The 25341-nt window shown below is 34.0% G+C and overlaps 1 protein-coding gene and 1 long non-coding RNA gene across 17 annotated transcripts in view; one reads left to right on the top strand and one right to left on the bottom strand.

Annotated features, from left to right (window-relative positions):
* Nucleotides 1-25341, bottom strand: part of LOC113517083 (protein muscleblind) — a 210883-nt gene that overhangs the window by 68976 nt on the left and 116566 nt on the right. For 4 of the 14 annotated variants that reach the window (XM_052901918.1, XM_052901924.1, XM_052901923.1 and 1 more), the window contains exon 1: nt 8995-9224. The exons of 2 other annotated variants lie outside the window; for them this stretch is intronic. The gene's annotated coding sequence lies outside the window, so the exon portion shown is untranslated. Of the gene's footprint in view, nt 1-8801; nt 8958-8994; nt 9226-25341 lie in introns of those variants that run through there. 8 more of the 14 variants (XR_008253690.1, XR_008253691.1, XM_031908034.2 and 5 more) reach the window with 4 other exon arrangements.
* Nucleotides 9470-23352, top strand: LOC113516738 (uncharacterized). 3 transcript variants are annotated; one of them, XR_008253696.1, is made up of 4 exons: nt 9470-9548; nt 9996-10181; nt 18562-18637; nt 21986-23352. It is a non-coding gene; the product is annotated as an uncharacterized LOC113516738 (long non-coding RNA). The 3 variants fall into 3 exon arrangements; XR_008253695.1 differs by lacking the exon at nt 18562-18637; XR_008253694.1 differs by lacking the exons at nt 18562-18637; nt 21986-23352 and having other exon boundaries at nt 9996-10256.

The following is a 25341-nucleotide window of genomic DNA, read 5'->3' as shown; positions in this document are numbered from 1 at the left end:
CTGACACTGTACCCATATATAGGCGTAGCCAGAGAACTGTAATTTTTTAGGTAGGCTAGAATATTTTGTTGAAAATTATTCTCTGAATGTACAACGATACATAAGGATAAATCTATTTCCTTATGCATAAACATCACTAAAACTGTAGCACAAATTACGGATATATTCAGGGATCATAATGCTAGAGTACACTGATAGGGCAAAGGAGAGGGTTTCTAAGATTGGGATTTGATGATGGTGGTTGGTCATCATCAGGTCTTAACCAGAATTCTGTTTTATGTATGACATATCTTAAAATTAAAACCTGTACATCCAGTCTTATAAAATATCCGGTAATAATAATTAGGGATAATACGAAGGAAGGTTATGAACATTTCGGTAAGAAGAGGACTCATACATTTCTTTTAACTTTTGTGACATTAAATAAAATAACAATTATTCAGTTAAAGACCTCTTAATATTTTAAATATATAATTTAAAAACAATGTAAAAAATAAGGAACTCCATTTAATGGAATTACGTTGCATAAAATCTTATCTCTTTGCGCTTTAATGGAAAAATAGCTAGCTAGTTAAACGAAAAATCGTAAGTGCCTGTTTTTTTTTTCCAAGGAGCGAATAATAAATATTCAAAGTAAAAGATGGGCGTCTACGAAGAAATAAGTAAAATATCTACAATAATATAGTGAACTTCTGTACTTATACATTATATGTTACTCAAAATATTTGTACTTAGTCCTACTGTTTATTAGATACGAATCGTTTGTGCGCGTACGTGTGAATTAGTACATAATTTTAAGTAATTCGATCAATTTTTTTCACGTTTTCGCTGATACTGTATGTGTGTAAGCTAATCAGTAAATGGAGAGTACTTGTGTATAATTTTAGGGGTGAGTGCGTGACAGGTGAACAGTTTGGGCCAGCGATTGGTCAAACGACAGGTGTTCTCCACTAATAACATCGGCCAAACTGTTCCAATTCATCGTGTGTCCGAAGACAAACTGTGTTGCTATAGCATAAAATAAATACACATACTTCCTTAGTTTTATTTGCGTACCATCATCGTGAGTTTACTCTGGATATTTTCCCAATAATTGTCAAGAATATCATATAATAATGTTAAAGAAAAATTCACTGCGTAGGCGATACCAGTTGAAACGTAACGGACTGAGGCCGGGAACAGGGAAAAACTCGTGAAACCAAATCCTATCGTAATGCGCTATTTAAAGCATAACCCGGTTGAAAATAACTCGGTGTGCGGCAACGTAGCGTCGCGCTCTCCATCATGCATAAATCTTCAAAATTTTATTTTCGACATGCATGCAACTGTGTTTTTATCGTAGTTCGGTGCGTCCCGAGCCGCCTGGACGTCATCGGCACGAGTGGAAAACAACGCGCTGTTTTTATTCCAATTTTCTGACAATCAACCGAGTTCCGATTATTTGTTTATGTAATAGATTAATTTATTAGCCAAGAAGAACGATTATTACACAATTTAAATTTACTAATAAATTATAAAATGAAATTTATTCATATTAATTAAAAATAATAATTTCTAATTTTACTATTAAATAGTAGGTAATAGACTAGAATGTAATATTACTTTATTCGATTCATTCCGTTTTTCTTCGGTCCTGACTGTATCTCTTAACATAAAAGGTAATTTTGAGAACAGTGATACATATGCGCCAGTTAAAATATCTGTTTTAAAATATATTTTTATAAAAATGAGTGGGCGGATCAATGATAATAAGTGTCAATGAAATTCAGAATTTTTTGATGATATTACAAGTTTATTTGTAGATAACTCACGAGAACTTGCCACTTTTATATTTATTGTTATTGGTATATATAAATATAAAAGTGCATTATATATTGAGTTATTTCGTATTATGTAAGAATATAGATAATAATAATTTCTTATTATATTGCACAGTTTTAAAACGATCCCACAACGACATAAATTATACTATAAACTATGAATACAAATACTATATAATAATACAAACGAAATAATTCTTGCATCAACTAAACTAACGTTTAAACATTGAACAAAGAATTAACAACAGTGGTTTAAAAGGATATCAGCATCTTATTCCTTGAGGTGTCTTCAGTGCTCAAAACGCACGGGGAAGACATTCAATAACCTAGTGAAAAGATTACCAAGAGCAATCAGACGGAAGCGAATCTAAATAAGAATCTCGTGAGAGCGGTCGGGAGCGATGGGGTGGTGGAGGGAGAAAAAACAGTTGATCGCGGGGCCTTTTGTTAGATCGCCGATTCGATCAAGTTACCATCCAAGAACTTCTGTAGATTTTGCCGATACTAGAGCGTGGTTGAGTGTATTTATAATAATTAAGCAACTCGAGTTGTTCAGGACGCCTGTCAACATTCACGGTCTTGACCGGGACTCGAACCTGGGTCTCCCACCATTATTGGAGGGCGCTCTTACCACTGAGCTATCAAGACAATCGGAATGTGTTAAGCCTTCCTGAAAAACCTGAAATTCATCTGATAAATTATTCGTTAAAGAACTTCTGTAACTCATGTGTGAAAATTTTTAAGTTTCGAAGGTTGCAATAAACAAAATAAAGAAATCAAAGAACTTGCACAAATAATGGAATATAAACTTTAGCATTTTCCAAATAATTTCCACTCAACCGTACTCAATTTCGTTGTTTGTAGAACTTGGTGTGGTTTGAGATATAAAAGCCAATACGTATATATTAGTTTGTACCGAAAATTAAGAACCGGAATAATAATCATATTCTATGCATACAAACGAAGAGTTTGGTTATAAGGAGTCATTATTAGAGTTATGAAGACGATATTTTTTATATTAATCTTTGTGGAATAAAATAACTTCCTTCATAGCAACGTATCATCTCCTTACTTTGCTCTTTTTTAAAGAGAACTTTACTGAAAATTGGCTTAAAACTAAACACGAGAATAATTAATGATTGCAAAAATTTTAGTCAAAAAAAGCTTTATTACTGCATGTTCAGTACGTAAGGATAATAAACACAAATAATTGAATAACGCACACTGTTATCTTTAAATCGCCTTCATGTTAACTGTATTTAATTGCATGAAACAGGACAGTCTTGTTGTAATATTGGATCGATTAAACCGAGCAGAAATCGAGGTAAGGTCGTACACGTGGTGCCTTTAGAAAGGAACCATTGCTGTTGTTGCACTATTTCGTTACCTTCACGTCAAAATTGCCTGTCACTTTAAAAGTTTCAGATTTGTTTGTTGTGTAAGCGTCGCGGTTAATATAAAGTTCATATTTAACATTATTTAAGATGGTCTGGTAAGGCAATGTTACTATTTATTGTCAAATTATGTAATTTTACTTCACTAATACTATAGATTATTGAAATTCAGTTCACAGAATAAAATTTTTATTATTTAATCTGCAAATTCAAAATGTATTCCATAATTCGACGAGAACGGCGAGCGGTTATCAAGTATTTTAAAAGAAATTGTGATTGATACTGGTTAGTTAAGAAAAAAAAGTAATATGGTCATTAGATTTCAAATAACGATGGTCGAACCATCATTTTTCACTATTGGCAATTATTATTTACTAGTTTTATTACCACCAAAATAGTTGAAACAATGATTTGGAGCGGTAGATGGCAGTAAAAACAGACAAGGCCACATTATAATAGAAAGACTGGCGGAAAGCAAGATAGACTTGAGCATTAAGCGACCTTGGAATGTGGTGTTGCGCTTCGCCGCAGACGTGGCTGGAGCAAAAACCACAGCAGTTCACCTTCGACACGCTTCATCAATACGATAGAATGTAACAGTGTTATTTTGCTAACAAATCGACATATTTTAACTATAAGAATAATTCGATTGACTTAGGTACCTAAGTGTGTTTTAGCTGAGAATGCCTATTCATAATTTTATTTTCATGTGTATACATATATATGTACATATGATCGAAACTCATTGAATAAATAATATAGGCTTAAAATTTTTTTTAACAGCAGTAAGCTAGATAAATTTATACCTACATATAATAAAATTGTAGAAGTTGAATGTCCGTATACACAAAAAAAAAAAATAAAAGTAAAGACCGAGTCAGGGAGATGTTATAAGTGAAAGAGAACACATCTAGATTTTTTCAAACTTTTCTCTGTCTGTCTATTTGTGCGGGCTTATCTCCGAATCTTTTGGACCGATTTAACTGAAATTTTGCATGATGGTACTTTACATCCCTGGTCAATATTTTAGATACTTGTTATAATTACTTAGATAATCACGGAAAATTAAAGAGTTTCCATGGGATAGTTAAAACTATAGTCATTTATACAGCTTAGTACACAGCCTACTTAAGTAAAGTAATTTTGACCTAAAGCAAAGAGTGAGGACGATACCTCATTTGTTAATTTTGGTTCAGTGTTTCCAGACATAATAAATAGGTAAGTACATACGAGGTCTGTCCGGAAAGTTCGTATAAAAGTGTTCTGGAATGCGAGAAAGAGGAGTGGGGAGGCCAGGTAAGCGCAGGACCCCTTCCTTATGTCCCTAACAATGCTTCAGTTCTGGTCTGACCGCCGTGCGGTGCGAACTGGCTTGTCACGCCATCTGTGAAGTTACCTCTTAACGAAACCCCGTCGGCATGGAGCCCGTTTCCGTTGAAGAGCAGCGCGTCGTAATCAAGTTTCTCTCGAAACTCGGCAAGAATGGCCGTGAAATTTTTGCCGATCTCAGAACAGTTTATGGGGATGATGCTGTGAAGGAACCAACCGTCCACAAGTGGCTAAAAAGATTCAGAGAGGGCCGAGAAAGCGTTCAAGATGACCCACGTTCAGGACGTCCTTCCACTTCACATTCCGACGAAAACGTGGAAAGAATTCGAACTTGTGTTAATGGGGACCGTCGTTTAACGGTCAGACAGATGGCTGAAGAGCTTAATTTGGGCAAAACCGTGGTCCACGAAATTCTAAGAAACGAACTTCAAATGAAAAAAATTTGCGCCAAGATCGTTCCCAAGCTTTTGTCCCCGGATCAAAAATCACGAAGAGTTGCTTGCTGTGAGGACTGTTGTTGGCCCCGTGTGACTTCTTCTTGTTCCCAAAAACCAAATTGGTACTTCGGGGGCGGCATTTGGGGGACATAAATGAGATAAAAAAAGCTACGACGGGGCAGCTGAGAAACCTACAACCAGAGGACTTTCAAGGAGCCTTCTCACAGTGGAAACGGCGTTGGCACAAGTGCATTATGTCACAGGGGGAGTACTTTGAAGGGGATAAAATTGATTTACCTGAATAATTGTAAAATAAAATTTTTAAAAAACTTTTATACGTACTTTCCGGACAAACCTCGTACATCGATACATACTAAACAGGAATAACAAACATCACACGGATAAAGTCGCGGGAATCAGTTAGTTTTATATAAAATCATAATTTATCACAAGTTTAAGTATTTCTGTAGTTCCACAAATACTGCATTACTAAAGGTTTGCTTATAATTTGCATTATTACAAATAAATGTTTGATAATAAAGGTAGACGCTTTTGTGTTCGGTTCAAATTTCTAACAAGTATCAACAATCACCAATATTGACAAGAAGTCTATGTTTTGTATTTAGTTATGACATGCGAACAGGCGGCCAGACAGCGGGACAGTCTTGACGAACTGATAAGGGTTTAGACCATTCTGCTATGGTAGGCCAAAATTGTAATTTATTCTCACAATATGTCTCCGATAGTGCTTATAATTCAAAAAACAATGTACATAATGTATAATATATATGTATAATATACATAACTGAGCATCGCAAAGTGGATCATAAATCAAGGGATAATGGTTCAAAATAGAATCTTTTATTCGACATTTTGCGTGCGATTCGCAGTGATGTCACCGTTTGTTATTCTGCGTATAGCCACATTTGTTGGCCATGGGCGATAGTTGACTCAGCGTTGGGGAAAAACTCGTGTTAATGTATTGTATGAGGATGTGAGCTCGTTTATTATAATTTAATGTTTTTTCTTTAGTATATAATATGGTCTAAATTAACTAATTACAATAATTTAAATTTATTGTTCTTTGAAAATATACATCTTCAATTGTTCAGTTTCCTTTGCGATTTCTTTGTATATATATATATATATATATATATATATATATATATATATATATATATATATATATATATATACAACAAAATAAATTTATTTTAAATATAATCCTAATTAATATGCCATTCGCAAGTGATTATTAGTTGGCACGTAGGTCACTCTTGTAGCCAAAACAAAGGCTATTGTTTAACGTATGAGGAGCAATGCAAGCACAACCCGACTATTTGTATTCAGGACATGCGCGAAGCACACTTAGCAGTCTCAGAGGAAGTCAGAGGGTTGGTAATTAGCAAGAGAGGCGAAAAATTTGCGACGACTTAAATTTACGAGGCGCAAATTACACGATTCGGACGCTATCGCTGCAGTGCGCTCGTTAATGTGCACGCCTTATCGAACACGGTGCACCCAGACTGAGACCCAGTGCCTACGTTACAAACAAAATGAAAAAGAATTGCGCACATTCAGCTCTAACCATATTGGGAATATATTTTTTTTAAAGAAACAAAAAAGTTTTGTATTGTTCTTTACAAGTTTAGGCACTTCTCGAGTTTCATGTACATTTTAGCCATGTGGAGAAAATCTCGTAATCAAATTATTTACGCATCCCTTATTCGGAATGTTTCAAGTTTTTTTTTTTCGCCGAAATACATTGTTTGAGTTCACCCCTCGATTTCCAAGAGTTTCCTAAAGTCAAACATGTCAAATTCTGATTAAATAATATTACAGTCATGTATTTACATCAAATTCAGGAGACTTGTGTTACTTCCGTGAAATTACATTTAATTTGATTTCTTACTGGCTAACAAAATTTGTTTATGCATTTTGCAGATTAATAAAAATGTAGGTTTGACATTTATATAATGAAAACAACTTGAACACAAAGTGCCTTGAAATTTAAGTTTCTTAATATTTCACTGCTCATAATTTATGTTATTATTCAGTTAGAACTCATATTTACTTTATTATATTCACAAATGGTGAAATATTGCGAAATTCTTCTTTTGATTTTTGTTTAGAGTTTACATTTGGAAATAATTATAGGTAACTTGGATACGCCACAAATATACTGATTTAATTGTTCAAGTTTCGTTAAGTTTTAGTTTGGGACATTTGGCACCAGCAGCAACAAAGGCTGTTTGCAGCGTCTTATCAATGATTAATTTGGCCGCGTAATCTGCAACTTTAGCTGTGTCACATCCGTTTAATTTTCACTGAGATAAGATAATTAATTCCGATAACGAGTTATCAGCGGCCATTTCGGTCTTGCTGTGGTATTCGGTAACTTCAGTAAAAAAATACATACCTAAGATTTTATATCGCGTTTTTAACAATTCGGTTTCTTTCTTTAATACTATTATTAATTCACGGAAATGTTTTGTTTACAGATTGAAAATATAAATTTGTCAATTATTTCACCTCATTTTTGATAGGTAAAGGTAATTAAACTCAAGAGTCCCAAATATGTATTGTTTAACTTTGGTCACATTACGCAATCTATCTATATAGTTTCTGCGCTATGCACTTTTTTTATCACAGTAGTAAAAAACAAATTATTCACTGAAAACTAAACAGAAATAATAACTATATTACACATTTTAAAGTCAAATTTGTATGAAGTAAAACAATAGTAATAATAATAATGTAGAGCGGACTCTATTCAGTGACGTTTTATTGTTAGGGAGCAGGTAGCTAGGCAGCTGTTACATTTGGATCAAACATGCAAACTATAATGAACTTTAACAATATTAGTAAAAAGGATTATTTAAAAATAACGTGAGCAAATTTATATTGTATTAAATTTAGAAAAAAATATATTAGACTTTGGAAGTATGAATATTAATTTTAAAGTTCACTATGATTTTGTGGTAATTGAATTTAAATTATCTGTTTGTAATAATATATTTATTATTCTGCATGTTCTTAGCATTCGTGTTGGCACATTATTTTGACGTATAAATTCAGATCATATTTATATAATTTCAGACATTGATGGGTTACAAACGTTAGGTACATTCAATTCGGTACAAATGAAATTACTAATTTGTTTAATGAATATTACGAGGTACACATTGAAGATCGTATAATTTGGTGTAAAACCAATGTTGATGATGTCATATTTTTTGTAGATGATAACATTAAACGGTTACGCAACTATTTGTATTAATGCACACATGACCAAGATAGACACAGAGCGATGATGGATAAGGATGCTGAATGGAACGTTTTGTTAATAATGATATTAATAGATAATATGTAAGTGAAGTGAGATCTTTCAGGATAATATAATTTATATTTAGAAATATTATTTTGCTATTTTAGACAAGGAAACTTAGTTGGAAAGCAATTTTCATAAGAAGATTGGAAAATACGCAGCCCGAATTCTTACGAGGTGAAATAATGCGGATACAAAACGAACTACTAATGTAATATTAGAAAGAGTTGAATATCGTGGAAGGAAAGTTTTGCAAGGGATTAGGGAAGAGTTTTACTTAGGGTAACTTTTTCATTAAAGGCAATATCGATGAAAGCTTTAACGTTGGGACCGGCGGCGCGCAGCATATGGGCCGATGCTTGCACAGTCACCGAGCACGAGCGGTACCAAGCGAAAGCTCTCATGCGACGACGAACAGCCACGCTGGAACGAGCGGAATCAACCACCGGGCTGTTCAAACAAACCGCTCGCTCCTATTGTTGGAAACTTTTACCGTCGAATTTCGGAAATCGCCGGCGATTCAACTCCGTCCACAAACAAGGAACACTAGTAAAATCGATGTATTCGCTGCACGATCGCTAAAATTTCACCAGCTTTTTTAATCACTAACTTTGACACACACTTCGACGCGAGTTCCGAATTCGACGAGATCATGTCGCATTTAATAGAAAGAACGTAACACTTACATGATGAGGGGTAAACAAGCCGGGTAAGGGATGTAAATGTCCGAAAGTTAAAACATAGCAAGTTGCACGTAAGTTAGGAGAAATGTTTCGCCGGTTGCGTAGAGGTCGCGTTCGCGGCCACAGCTTGGCGGCACGCGTCGTGATCGGGGCACGAGTGCGGTGCACGGAGCAGCGCAAATCACACAAGCACAAGCGGAGTCGGCGGGCGACTGATGGGAGGCGAATGGCGCGACGCGGGGGCTGCCGCTGCGCGCGCACCCCTCGCCCCGCGCCTCGTTCCCCGCGCGCGACCCGCACCCCGCGTCTGACGCCAGCCGGCTGCCTTATCACACCGCGCGGCGCGCCGCTTCCTTTCTCTTCATGCAGTTGCGAGCTTTTCGCCACTGCCACACTTCCGCCCGCCTCGTCGATTGTTTTTTTTTTTTTTTTTTTTACAACACAGGGGGCAAACGAGCATTCACCTGATGGTAAGTGACTACCGCCTCGTCGATTGTGTCGAGTTTTAGCCGGTCAATGTGTTGCACCGATTATTTCCACTCCTTGAGCAGAAGTAGGTAATTTCTTTTGTTCTTGATGATGTATGAACATTGTTTAAAACCTTAGTTAACGTAAAGATTTAATTTTCGAATTCCATTTCAAAAAAAGCAAAATTACTGTTTCACAGCAAGGTGGAATAAATATTACATATGGTAGTTTTGCTGTTAACAGTGAATACTGACTAACAACTAAGAAATTAATTAAAAAACAAAATAAAACTGTGTTACTGCTTGCAACAGGTTGAATCCTAAACAACAATATATATAATATATAATTTGTAAAATTATATATTATATTTGTATTGGTATTGAATACAATTATTAAAGAGAAACCAGAAATAAATTTATGAGCATTCATAATTTGAATGCATACACTAGTTTAAGAACAAAGGAAGTTTTAGATTTTCGTGACTTTTAGAGAAATAAATTTGCAACACATTAACATTTATAACCTGTTATAGGTAGAAGCAAGGGAAGGGCTGTGGAAGGGAGCAAGCGGCATAAACGCGGGCGCAGACGAAGAGCGGCGAAAGTGCGCTGTAAAACGAGTTTGCGTGCGGCGCGTGACCTGCCCGAGGACACGCTGTGAACCAGTCTGCATCGTGCGCACTCTAGTGAATAACCAATATTTCAACGTCCTGATATTCGGTGGTAATTAGAAATTGGGATTAAAATTACAGATGAAATATAAGAATTTATAAACAAATAAATAAACTGAAACTGCGACTGACAGGTTTTATATCATCAACTAAAGCAAGGCCTAAATAAGACTATATTGCAGAATAGACACTACATTGTCGGTGATCACGTGTGTCAGTTTTTGCGGCGCACCAAGCGTGACTTCTAAAAGCTCGTTTATACGCTTCTTATAATCGTTTGACTCAAATACCTAATGGTTTTTTACAAGTCTCCTAGCTATCATCCTAATAATGCGAGCTCTACATCATTCGTCGTGCCAACGGCCCAAAACAAGGTCAATATTGAAGTCCTTCAAAAGTCCATTACGAACCGACTCAATTTGAAACAACACTTTTAACTGCACACTGCTCATGGCATAGCAACCGACAACGATAGATCTAAATAATGAAATAAATATTTTCGTATTAATGATATATTAATGTACTTTCTCACAAATCTACGTGTCTTTGGCACAAACTCTAATTCTTTTTAAAACAGTCGCTATTTTTAATAAAAACGTTTAGTAGATAGATAAAGCTGTAATAAACACGTGTTCAAAGAAACCGTAATATATAAATTTAACGTATTAAAACCAATTGTGAACCTTTTATTAAATTACAGAGGAATATCATTATTAAAAGTGAGTAAATGCAAAATGTGTTCATTATCTAATTATTTTTCTTGGCACTTTGCTCACATGTTTTGAGAATTAAAATCATATATTTCTCGTCTATATTTCAACGAGTAATTACCAACAGGTAATAATTTTGCCGTTATTCGGCTAGCCTATATTACATTTGTAGGAAAGCACCGTTCTGAATTTATATTACACATTATCTTTATCTGCTGTTCGGTATGCTTGTTCACTGGAATTATTGCGCCTGGTAGTATCGTGAAGCGCAAAATTTTTGCCTGATGATTTTAGAAACGATCACTACCAATAATTAATAGACTTTTGAGTATTTTTTTGTCAGGTAATAAATGGCCTGTATTGCAGACAGCTATTCGTGCCGCCAGTCCGTTTGTTCACAAAGCGTGCTCGCGTGGTCGCCACTGATGCTACAAATGCTGCACATCGCGAATTGCGCTTAAAGGAATTTACGTTTTTTAAATTGTCAATATTATTAAACTGTTTATATGTATGACAATAACGATTAAAAAGTAACATAATTTTTAATATGCATTGGATACTGATCGTGAACGCACCTTAATTAAATGCACCTCCGTATAAAAATGTTGGAAGATGCGCTCCGTTTGCGAAATTCGGTGCCGAGACAAGCAATAGGGGTTCATTGACCTGCCGTTCATCTCGCGCCCGCAAAAAAATGCACTGCCCCGTCCCACGCCGAACGCAGTACTCACACACATGTACAATTACTTTATACATGTACACAATACATACTGAGATAACTGTTACCAATCGCCGCACGTGTAATCGTACACTGCACTTCTCCTTGTTCGGATACCCGAGAACAATTCGAGAATAATGTTTATTGCTCGAATGATCTTAGTGGGACGGTGTTTATGGTTGTTCTACATTAGTATCTCAATCCCCAAAAGCTTGCGGAGACAATAGATAAAATAACGATACATGTACATTCATTTAGCGTTATATTACTGGCACTTAATTTTTTTGCGAACAGTAGAAATACACCGTTTTATAATCCAGGTGTAAATTTCATTAAGTGAATAAGGTTGCTCGAAAACAATGTATTATAATTTGGGCATGTTTTAATTATATATAAATTTTTGAGAATTAATGCAATGCGATTTCAAAGAAGAATTCTTTAAAAAGTTTATTATAAATTTCAAAATTAAACTATCGATTATAATAAAAACAGATTTGAATTAGAAAAAGGTAAGAGGGACAGATGGTGTGGTAACGTTACAGGTTATATTCTATAGTAATATCACAAAGTATATATTGCTGAACGGGTGAGTAGTCAATTGACAAACAAATAAACCAGCGGGGGTGCGCCCACGCGGCTCATCTCCACATCAGTTTACTGCGCACGCGCCGTATTTCCTGTATATACCATTCATATCATCATCATTTGAGCACCCACGAATATTTTATCCTTTCCTTTTGCGAACACATAGCACAAAACACAAAAAGACAGAGTTAGTGTGACATCATCACACCTCATATGACAGGTAAAACATGACTTCCACAAAAATGAACAGTACTTAACAACCTTACATTTACATTTTACTCTAACAACACATGAACTAACTTAATTTAAACAAGATCGGGAAATATAGAATATATACGTATATATGCAAGAGGATGTCGAGGAAACTACGTTTATTTATGATTTAACTCATGTAAGTCTACTGAAGTAGCTACCCACACATGATAGAAGTTCATATGTGGGTAGCTACTTCTGTTACTATTATACAGCAGATAGCATTTGATAATCTTCAGTAATAGTATGAAAATTTATTGATAATATGTGAAGAGTTTCGAGATTAATTAATCAGCATAAACATATTAATGTTTTTCACGTTAAACTGTTTATATTGTTGACTCGAAGTTAAATTATATCTTAAATTAGCATAGATACTATTGATTTGATAGTTCATTCCCATGGGGTAATTAACAAATATGGATGGATCATATCAATGTACCTAAGCGTAAATTGTGGGGGGGGGGGGGGGGGGAGATGTTGTTAGTAATAGGGATATAACAGTGTTAAGTGTTAATGATAGCAATAAAACCTATCAGATTAACCATCACGCGGTTTCTCCCGGAAAACAATTTTGGTTAATTCTTGTAGAATTCGTCACAACGGGCTAACTGATCTTTCGTCCTCATTTATTATCCCTTACTGGTGCTCCATCAGCATATACCGATAGCGATAGGGATTTACCTTTCCAATATCACCTATTGAAAAAAGTCTAAATTGTTAGTATAATTAAACGATTCTATGTAATGGCTAAATAGTGTTTAATTTTTTAGATTTAATTTGTAATAACTTATTTTAAATTAATATAAAACGCGAAATAAATTTAAAGACGGGTCAGATCAACACTATGTAAGTGTCGAGAGATATGAATGTGGTTCATGTATAATTCGCGAGGGTACCGTTTCAAGAGCGATTTCGCCAACAAAGAGGCTTAGATTCTCGGTCGACTGCCTACCGCCATGTCTACACACCAATTAAGCTAAATTAAATACACGAAGAATTTAGAAACTGGTTAGCTTCCTTGAAGCGCAACGTTGTAATTGGCCCACCTGCGCTTAGAGCACGAAGACGTTGACAGTAAAATATATTATTTTATTGACATTTCTTGTGTGAAATGAGTATGAGTAGATACTGCACATAACAATAAGATTGGACCGATTAAACACAGGTTTCTAATCCTTCATTCTCTTTTAAAAACCTTTAAATGATTTTGTGTTACTTCAATTCAACTTAAAACTAAAAATAAACCAGCTAACTAGGCCAAGCAGCGATATTGTATTGACAATATTAGCATAGGATATATAGAATAAAATCCAGATTTTGGTTTTTTCAGACTATTAAGTTTAAATTTTTTTTTTTGTAGGAATAGCTGGATGATTGATGACAGATAGCTGAAGTTAAGATAAATGTCAAATAAAGTACTCTATAAAAATGTAGTAATTTATAATAACTTAAAAAAATACGATAAACAGTGCACTATTCATAATATAATAATGTAGTTTTCAAATTATGCACCAAACAATAATATAAATTTTAAAGGTTTTGTGAATACTCAAATCACACTAAAACACAAGTAACGAAAGCGTGTCTAAAAGTTAAAAATAAAAAAAAAAAAAAAATAACGACAATAATAAAAATGTAAAATGGTGTACCCCAAGGAACAGTTGTAGGATCTTTGCTGTTTATTCATTAATATATAAATTTTAAAACAAACAAATCTGTGACTGTTATTAATCAATCATAATTCTTTTACTGTTGCTAAAAGTGTCAAATCGAGGCTTTTGCATTTAATTAAACGTGGCAAAGTGAGCTCTCGCGACTAGGCGTTGTCCCGAAAGACGCGCTCGCGCTTATTTGATGGCTGTACATAAATGTTAATTAACCTTACTCTCTTCCTTGTAACATATCATTACCGTTCACATATACATATACCAGCATACACACATGATAAAAACATTGTAAATGTGAATATATTTAAACATATATAATTATTTATCTATGCAAGATAGAAAAATTAAGCAATTGATAACATGATGGTTGTGATTTCCGTGTTTGAGCTCCATGTACATTTTGTCTATTTTGGTTGAGCCACGTACTGAAATAGGTTCCGGAATGTGATGTGGGCTCGGAAATGAAAGACTTCTATTGGCGTAGATAGATGTCTCTTATTGTTATTCTGTAAAAGCCATTTGAACGTACAATAAGCAGAATTTTGTATGTGTAAGGTTCATAAATTGACAACTGTAGCAAGCAAGTATTTGTTACATCATCAAACGTCGAATGTTTCTTTAATTTATTTATTGCTACTAATGGCCTACTATTAAAACTGCAGTTACCTAATTTATACGATTTAATTAGACGCGTTCTGTTCTAATTACATTTATTAATCTTAATCGTTCTCTGAAAATGCTGATATTGTACTCACGGTTTGGAAAACTTGAACATTTAAATAAACGTGCACTGTTCCATACCGAATGAAAATGTGAAATACCATGTTTCCGAACAGAAACGCATTAGGTAAAACAAAGGACTGTTTGATTATTAAATGAATTGTGTTATTACTGTTAATTTATGTGTGATAATTACTAGATATTATATTTTTATTGTGAAAAATTTAATTTATACTATGTTCAATTAAATTACCATCATGCCACTACATATTTACTAACATGTAATGCTATTTAGTCAAAATATTGCGTAATGTAAAACATCAAACAATTGACATTATTGCATTTTTATTATTTAATGACGGATGATCACACGCTTCTTTTACCTGTTATTAGGAACCTAAGCTTCTAGAAGGAACTACAATTCGTGATGCTCCTTTGCGGAAATTTATTTTATTTTGATATATAAATGCACTGTCTACTTTTATTAAGAATGAGTGGATAAAATGTAGATACGCTTATAGATATCAAAGAGCACTAGCGAGGCAATAAGCTATAAAGGCAATATTTTTCTTCCTAGTCTACCCATTACCGCGCTGATGTAATAAGAAACGCAATGAGAACGCATTATACTCCGCGCAATGTGCTGTTAAGTGACTTCTAAGGTCGCTTACCTCACCTCGCTGCCTCTATTTGCTGTATCCGACTGCTCATGCACGAATTTAGTCTGATCGTTCTTTTGTTTATTCGGTTCATTTGTAACAGGGACCACCATACGCTAATGAAACAAAAATTATTGAGTATTTTTAAAATGAGAAAATTATGGAAAATTACCGGAGTTGAAGTTCACTCAAACAAATATTTTTTTACGATATTATATTGAAGTAGTTGAAATTGTTTCTGTTGTATAAATTTGAATCGAACACTCGACGAAATGTTAGCGCATCAAATATTACGTTGCACATAACGGCAAGAATGGACTAATGCCAGGGACTACCCCATCATGATCCACAGTCGTGAGTATATTTTAAGTTTTATTGGTTTAAAAAAGAAAGTCATTCTCTAATTTATTGTATATTTTTTGTGTGTGTTATGTTATACGATATCTTTGTCAATTCTATACCGATTTTTATGAATCTACTACTAGACATTTAGTTCTATTATTATTAATTTAGAAAACAGCTTGGATGACTAAATTTGTTTATTCGTTTTGTATTTGGAAATACCTAAAATAAGTTTATATATTTTATAAAATATTGTTAGCTTTCATTGAAATTATATTCAACAAGAGAAATCAGGGTAATTTCCATCTTCTATCTCGCAAATGTCCTCATAATAAGAAAAAAATATTGATCATTTACAATTCAACAAAATCTTCAACTCAATCTGTTCATGGATTCGTCATTTACTGTAATCTACTAAAAAAGTCTAATATTTGACATATGGCATGGCGTCCGTCAATAAAAATTTCAATTGCCATTGCTACAAGAGATATCTTTTTGTCAGGGGTTTCATTATTTATCTTTTTTTTAATACAACTTAGAATGGCAACCAAGCTGACGGCCCACCTGATGGAAAGTGGTAACCGTCGCCTATAAATATGCCATTTGCCATGCCATGCGTTGCCATTCCTGATGATTCAGATGTTATTCCTCTGTTCCCTGTAAATTCACGCTATATCCCACCCTTCAAACCGAAATACAGCTATTCAAACACAACTGCTTCACGGTTGAAACACGAATGGGACAGAGGTACCCAAGCAATCGACTTTTGTACAAAGTCTTCCTCTCCTTTTTTGTAGAGTTTCATGAAGATTGGTGATAGGTAGTGAAAGTAATGATGGTTGAACACACGGACAAACATCCATTTGCTCGTCTGAAAAGACATGATGAAATTACAAGGTTCCATTTTAGGCATTTGGTATGGAACTTAAAAATATTGCGTTCTCATAGTAAAAACATTAAAAATATTATTTTGCACTTAAATTGCGATGTTCGCTAGAGATAGTGAGTCATGGCACGGCGTTCAAGATAGACACACAAAAGATTCTTTGTGTTGCGGCAAATAAAACGCCAATCACTGCGTCTCTGTATCCATAAGTAGAAAAGTATACTTAGTTGAATCATAATAAGACGAACGTGAAGTCAAAAAATGGAATCACGCACGCTCCACTGCTCTCGATGTAACGAATTACTGTAATTTTATATATTCTTATGCATCTCATGCTAAACGCACGTAGAGTATATTAATTTTTTAAAATAGAAATTGCACATATTAACTATTAAATTATTGTCTCGATATGACATGGTTATTGTTAAAAAATTTGATATATGAAAAAAAAAAATGGAGAAATGAAGAGAATTAAGGCCTCGTCGTCCTCTGACGATGGATCTTTAGTTTTCTCTGACGAAGTCCATTAGCAAATTATAATTATTAATTCATATAGTATCCTTCATTTTTAACATTTAAAAACGACAAGATAAATTAGAATAGATACTTCTTGAGATATAGGTATGTTACTTGTAATAACGTCATGTTTTTAAATAAAGTGACTACATCTTAGGAAACATTAAAAGCGTGACCATTCCTATTACTAGTTGGGTTTCTTTTTATAAAAGAGGGATTTTTTGTGCTTGTATTTATTTGTTAAGCAGCACGACGACAAAACGAAGTGACAATAGCTCGATTTACCAACAGAGTGTGTTGAACTTGTTCAGTCTAAAATCCTGTCGACTGGCCTTATATGTATCGATTCAAGATCCAAATGAATACTAGACGTGCCAAAGTACGTGACCATCTAAAGCAAACTAAAGCGATTGAACAAAATTTATCTAATGAACTGTTGCTGTATTGGGTGTGTTCGCTATCATAATAATTGGTGGTTTAATTTGATTAAGTGACACCCATAACGACTGATAACCATGATGTTGCTAGCTCGGAATGAGCGGCATCGCACATAACGCGATGCGGTTTGACTCCGTTGCCGCAGCTCGTAAATAAGGGCGTCTCATTGCGAGCCATTATTAATGAATCTGCCATCCCCCGGCCCCCACCCCCGATCCACACGCACCCGTAAGCCAAATAACAGGTGCGTCTAACCCCGTTCGCACAATCTATTTTCGATGTCTTATAACCGCGCAGAGAAACGCTAGATGCGTTCTCCCGCTCTAAATATTCATACCATATGCCAGATATTGAGATTTGTTTGGGCGTCATCTGCTCGACATCGCCGTCTGTAAATAAGCGCGGTCTCGTGTTGGCTTTACGAAGTTTCATTAGTCGTCTGGGAACACTTACTTAGGGTATCATGTTGCTTGAATTGTGTGCGGAATTTCCACCTTCTGCGGAAGGAGTTCGGTATAACAAAACCAGTAAAGAGGATTATGAATAAAGTAAAGAAATTAACAAATGTTTGAGATTCAAAGTTTCGAAACTCAGTGAAGGAATTTCAGCAAATCCCGTTCGTTTCGTAGGTAACCTTTGATAATATAAAATAATGCGCCCGAACGAACCTCTGCCTAATTTACACATAATAATATAATGTATTAATACTGTCTTAGTAAAATAAAGTCAGAAATATAGGTAACAACAATATTAATTCCCATATGCTTATTTCAATTATTGAAATCAATAAACTTAAAGGCATAGTGTAACTAACATACACATATTACTCAACACTCATAGAATATCACCATAGGGGACATATTAGTTGTCTAGTAGCATGGAGCAACTGACTGCCTTTCTATTATTTAGTCCTCAGAAAACTGCTTTTCATATCAGGAGCAGCGGGCCACTGCGAAGTCGCACAAAGATCTTCCCCTGCTACCTACATAAATGCATTTGCTTTATGAATGACGTAAGTAACATTGTTTGAAACTTGTATTTTTATTCATATTTTGTTGCAATAAACTTAGCGTGTATATTTATTTAATATTTAATCGTTTTTAAATAACGTGGTATATTTAAAACATAACGATTTATTAAATATGTATCTGCATTTAAATAGCCTGATTTATCTGCGCATTCTAAATACTACAGGGCTTAAAATTGTAGCAAGACTTGGAAACTAAAATTTTTTTGGAAATAGAATTGTACATTTGCTTCTGGTATGAGGCAATACTAATTAGATTTTTAAAATACATAATTCATCTTGCACATACACACATTTATATAGACTGACAAGGACGAAACGCAATATAGTTTTAGATGGTTTCGAGGTCATAGTTGAATACCCAAACAAAACTAGTGTCTTAAAAGATAAACGAGTGAATCACGGGTAAAGTGACGCAATGAAGGAAGTTGCTACTTGTCAGGAATCTGCCTACACACTGTCAGGACGATGTTTCTAGCATAATAGGTGTTGTTCTGATATGCTGTTCTTATTAAATTGGCGAGTTCTTTATATAATTGGTAATCCCATGTTACTAATTCAATAGATATAAAAGTTGGTAAACATGTTTAGATGTCTCTTTTATTTAATCCTGTTTTAAATTGATGAACAGATTTGAATGAAATTTAATGAGGTTAATTTTTGTTTTATCCACCCAGTCATAGCAACAGGTTATAACTAGTTATATAATAAAATGAGATGGATATAATAAAATGTATAAGGAGCTAACTATAGCTGCTTATACACTATGCCCAAGACGCTAGTGCTTGATATCATAGACAAAATTACATTATTAACGAGTCAAGTTTTGATTGCTTATCAATATTATTCAAAGTTGGTAATCTATTAATTGAATAAATATATGTTTAATTGTATGTTGGCATTTAGATTTAGTAATTATAATGAAATAAAATAGATAAAACGTAACGTAATTTGTTTATATGTCTGAAATCTGAGTGATAAACACTAAATGAGCTTGTTATTGATAAGTCTATTTCTAATGTTGAAACAAATAGAAAAGTTCCTTGTGCATTAAAAGACACATAATGTCTACAGTTCCTTAAAGGTTTTATTTTTTTAATTTTTTCGTTTCGTAAACAAATTTAAATAAATGTTTTAAACTTGCTCTTCCATATAATTAACACAGTGCTGGAATCAGTGACGTTAGACATCTAATTTGATTACACCAGAGCAAGGCCAATATAGTTAGTATAACGCGAGTGGTAATGCGTTGAAGCGTTCTGTTCAAATTCGTGAATTCTAGGTACTTGGCGAGAAGACAAACTCAAACGCATCGAAACACAATAATCTGTTTACTTAATCTTTTATGAGTGTATATCAAAATTTCAAATATGGAATTAGATAACGTTTTTAAGCAACTTCCAAAAGCTGATTTTTAATTCTCCTGTTTTATTTTAAGTGATGTTGATTGTCAACCGATTTTGATAATTAATCTTATAATCGAGACTTAATCAAGAGACAGTTTTTGTGAAACAGAATCTTAAAATATAAAAAGAAAATATTAGCAATTATTGATCAGATGATTACATTGCATTTTTTATAAATTGTTTTTGTGAAATTATAACTGAATTATAGAAGAATTCCGTTACAATTTCTCACAATTCCTTAAATTCATCCGACGTTCGTACAGAACATTTGAATTATAAAGTGAGTAGCGAGTGCATTCAGAGTGCATAAGATACCTAGGGTATGTAAATGAGGCATGGAAGCTCCGATTTAAGGGCGACTTTACACTTGCGGATCAACGAAAAAGGATGTTTTTAATATCGTATATGGGAAGGTAAATTATGGGGAAGTTTTAGTAGATTATTGGAATCCTGAAGTTTTTAAAGCCGGTTAAAAGTTTATATTTGCCAAACAGAAAGCCTCTATATATTACGGAGACTAAAAGTTTATATAGAAAAACAATTGGTTTAAACTTCGAAATGTTTTGGAATGTGCAATGGATGGTTATAATAAAATATATTTTCGTGTATAATACAGTATTTTGAAAGTTATTAGAATGTGACCAAATTTTAAGAGTCTACTTAAACAATAATTTAAATAAAGTATTTTAAAATATCACTATCAAATACTAAATAATAAAAAATATTATTATCAGCGTTCTGTTTGATACTGAAATCAGTCAATCGTTGCTATTAGTACCATTTTGTGACCGTTACTCAAAACTTTGAAGCGGCTTTGTTCCCAAACATGAAATTAATTTATTCGTATCTGAGCGCACCATTCCGACATCTTAAATAATCGAAGAGCAAATTATAAATGCGTACTAACGGTCAAGTCATAGTTCAAAGATTAGGACAGAGGGTAACCCTTTACTAGGATCGCAACACCGGCTACGCGATGTGAAGAAGTTTCAAATTAAAGCGGATCACCCGAGGGCACGATGCACGTTCGAACAATTTGATATTTTAATAAAAGCTGCTAGCTACCCTTTGTATTATTATTGCGCACGAGTATGGCTTAAATAATGTAACGAACTTATTACGGTTTAGTCAGATATTGTTGTTTATTTAGAGAGCTTTGTTGTTCATATAGAAGAAACGATTATTTAATATCATTTATGGGGTGGAGTTGCATTGTAGTTATTTATAAATATTCGGAAGTGTAAATATTTATTTACACTTGTTTGTTAATCTCCGAATTTATATTCACTATAAATAAATATAATTAAAGATTGTGTCCCACGAAGAAAAACTGACTAAATAAATAAATAAATAAAATTATTTTGATCTAAAAATTAAACTACTGAACAGATTTTGAACAAAATTTCTATGGGACTATCTGTAAATATGTCCTTTCAGATAAAAAAAAAAAAGATTTTTTCCAAATCGGTTTAGAACTGACGGAGTTATGAGGTAATAAACATAAGTAAAATATCGAATTGAGAACCTTCTTCTTTTTGAAGTTGGTTGATAAGTAGTGCTATAGAAGATACTAGATTTTTAGACTAAAATATGCTGCTAAAAAAAAGGCGACCACTTACATTTGAGGTTACAAAACACAAAATTAATAAGTCAATTTAAAAACATGTTTCTTAAGTGCGGTGAATCAAATTTGGGATTCCAATAAACACAACAACGTGACTGTTACTATGCCACGCAGGTCGTTTTTGCAAAAAAATTCTATGACCTAACCTGAATAATTTATTACACTGTTTATACGAAAACCTAGAAGTATCTACGTGTAAGGCGCGTATAAATAATAAAACAGCGTTGGACTATGTTGTGAAGGATACTAGTGATAAATATGTAAACTATTCTATCGCAAATTACCTATGTATTTTTGTTACAGCTGAACGATGGCATACGACGTGAACAGCGCCAAAGACGCTCGCGTGCGGCGCCGCTATAATGGACATTGATGGCAATACCGACTAATTAGCCCCTACTTACAGCCTTACTAACACTACCTATAGTCTTACAGCTAACCTAAGCTAACTTATACTGTTATCTCTACTCGGGCGGTTTTCCCAGCGAGGTGCGATACAACACGACCGCGCACAGTTCGATGCCGGTCATCAATCTTGTCGAAGAACCAAAGTGAATCCGCTGATCAGTGTCTTAGAATGACATCATCTATGTCCGTAGCGAATAGATTCTACCAATGGCAGTGACGTCGGTGGGCGTCCAAACAATATCACATTCGAATTAGAAGTCGGGTCTGCGGCGAGCGGTATCAATCACCGTGGGCGGGTTGCGCGACATTGGACTTCAATTAGGCGAGCGGCGCGTATGATTGCTCACTCCTCTACACGCCAAAGGGTTACTTGACCCATTTATTAGGTTCGCGGCACGCGTCCTCGTTAGTAGGAAATGTTTCGAAATGAAGAAATGTTTCAATATTTATTCCGAATATAGTTTTCCTTAAGTATAAATATTTTTAAAATTTATGTTAGTGTCATTTTATACGTAATGATAGAGATATAGTTAAGTATGTATGAATATCGAAATCTATCTTTTCTATTAGACTATGATATCTGTCTTTATCTAATTTATTATTCATTTAAACAACACTACTTTAATGTGTCCGTAATACATTTTAATTATCACTATATTAGCGATTGTACTTCTATGTCGAAATTGTGCAAAAATTAAAGCAACAAGCGTGACGGGAGAAGCGATTAATTATCGTTAATTACAATTCTTAATTAAGTTAGCACAGAACCATATGAACTCATAAAGTTTAAAAATTCTTATTATAAAATTATGATTAGGTGCTTAAGCTGAATAAATGTGTGTAGAACTGTAACAAGCAGGTGGTGCGCCTGAGAAGCGAGGCCAGTATGAGCTGCATGAGATGTAAGTAATAAGTATAGTCACGAGGAGCAATTGACCGCAAATAGGTCGTGGATTGAATAACTCGGCGTCGACCTGTACAGGTTTCTAAATATGTATAAAGGCGGTATTATTGTAACCGCAGACGATATTTCGCAACATATCAACTGGTCTGTAAAGCACGTCGCCTACATGTAAAACCTCTGTGATCTCACAATCTGTGACACCATTGTGTCAAAGTGTCAACAAACTCCAATATAACCTTATATGCCATCTAGACATGAAACAAAACTTTGTTACTAGCTATTATTTTACATTTGTACTTTTCGTATAATAATTGCAAATGATCACATTTCGATACTGACAATAAAGGCTATCAAGAGATTTTGTATATTACTTCATGAAACTCAGAAAAAAGAACTTTCCACTTACGTAAGCTTGATAATTGGATTATACAATATAGTGAACGATTGCGAAATAAAGATAGGTAGTAAAAGGAATTATTTAATTATAATTGAAAAATAATTTTTTGCAATGTGCATTCTATTTAAACTTTACCGTGTTCCAAACATAGATTAAATTTACGATCTGCCTGATAAACTAAAGTTCACTTAGCTATGTGGTGTGTCGGATAGTGTGAAATTTGAGAGAATCAAGTAATAACAAAACCTACCTAGTTTCATTTGACTAGTGTCTAACTTATGAGGACCCTTACCTCATAGATAAGTTAGACACTAGTCAAATTAAATTAGGTACATTTTTATTTAATCTTCTACAGCTGTAAAGGCTGTAAAGTGTACAGATGTAGAGAAATTGAATAGAGGCATATACAAAAGGAGGTCTTATCTCCAATATTTAATTTCTTCTAGATATAAAACATCACTATGTAAAACATAAAACAGGATTATTTGATTTACAATTCTATACAATTTAAAGATACCCCATTTAAATAGTACAAAACATGTTTAGTGTGGTATTGAATCGAAACTGTACGGATATTATGTAATTAATTGTAAGCATCAGTGTCTAAGATATAGGCTAGACCTAGTTTAAAGAATAATATGTTAGTCATATGTTACATTTTAAAAATACTTACATATTAAATTTTGTAATTATTCTAGCCCATGACTGTATTTATTTTTTGTGCAATAACTCTTTATTTGCGATCAATATGTCTCTATACAACATTTAGGTAGTAAGTTATGATAGAGAAAAACTACCTAACTCATAATTACATCAGATAAATAATTAGCAGAATGACTACGGGGCTGGGTTAATTCTTAGATTGCTAAACATTGTTGTTAACTTTCACATCTATATACATAAAAATAAAATGTATGTATTTACGCATGTATGCAAGTGCAACACACCTACACCTATTTGGCTAATTCTTTTTCTTAGTGTTTTTAATTTTAAATGGATAAATATGGAATGGTAACATCGCTAACGCTATTAGTACTCTGGCAAGACACCAGTGGGAACGAAATCAATAGGAATGGTCCACGATGGTTTCCAGGAGGAATCGCGTGGACGTCGACTGATAGGGTATGTTGATAATATTAGTATGCTTATAGGATATTAAATAAGACTTTCAGTTACCAGCGCTTAACATGTGTCTTAAAATTTCTTAGAATTATTGTTCTGGATTATAATTTGGACATTATAGAATGATCCTTACCCATACAAAACCATATCGACTACCTGCTGGCAATCAAGACGCGCTCTCTACGGGCGACTTACCTCAGTTTGACATTAATTGACATTCACCTGAAAGCCGATGGAGTTTGTGTTAATTGATAGATCTTGACAGCGGAATCCGACTTGGTATTATCTTGGAAACTAACATCACTACAGTACAGTGAAATATTTTAAATAATGGATATTCACATTTACGTAAATATCGAGTTTTGGGTTTTTTTATGCAACTTAGAATGGCAAACAAGCTGATGGCCCATCTGATGAAAAGTGGTAACCATCGCCTATAGACATGAGCAGTACCAAGGCCATAACAGAGTGTTTTGTTTCGCCTATGATACCATGCATGGGCATTGCTATTCTTGAGGATTCAGGTGTTATTCCTCTGTACCCTGTAAATTCACTGTCATATCCCACTCTTCAAACCGAAACACAGTCATGAAAAGACAATTGCTTTATGGTAGAAACACGAATGAGACAGAGGTGCCTAAGCAAAATACTTTTGTACAAATTCTTCCTCTGGTAAAAGTTGTGGGTATATTTAAATTAATACATGTGTTTACTATTATGTATCTATTATTAATACTCTGTGCCTGTATTGATTATCTCTATAGCTAACTTCAGATACAAATATCAATCAATAACATTAACTGTCTACTGCTGAACATAGGCCTCCTT

This window comes from Galleria mellonella, unplaced genomic scaffold (assembly GCF_026898425.1).
Source record: "Galleria mellonella isolate WM207_F2 unplaced genomic scaffold, CSIRO_AGI_GalMel_v1 utg83, whole genome shotgun sequence".
Classification (NCBI taxonomy): domain Eukaryota; kingdom Metazoa; phylum Arthropoda; class Insecta; order Lepidoptera; family Pyralidae; genus Galleria; species Galleria mellonella.
Note: the sequence above shows the minus strand (reverse complement) of the source record. Positions and strands in the feature narration are given on the sequence as shown.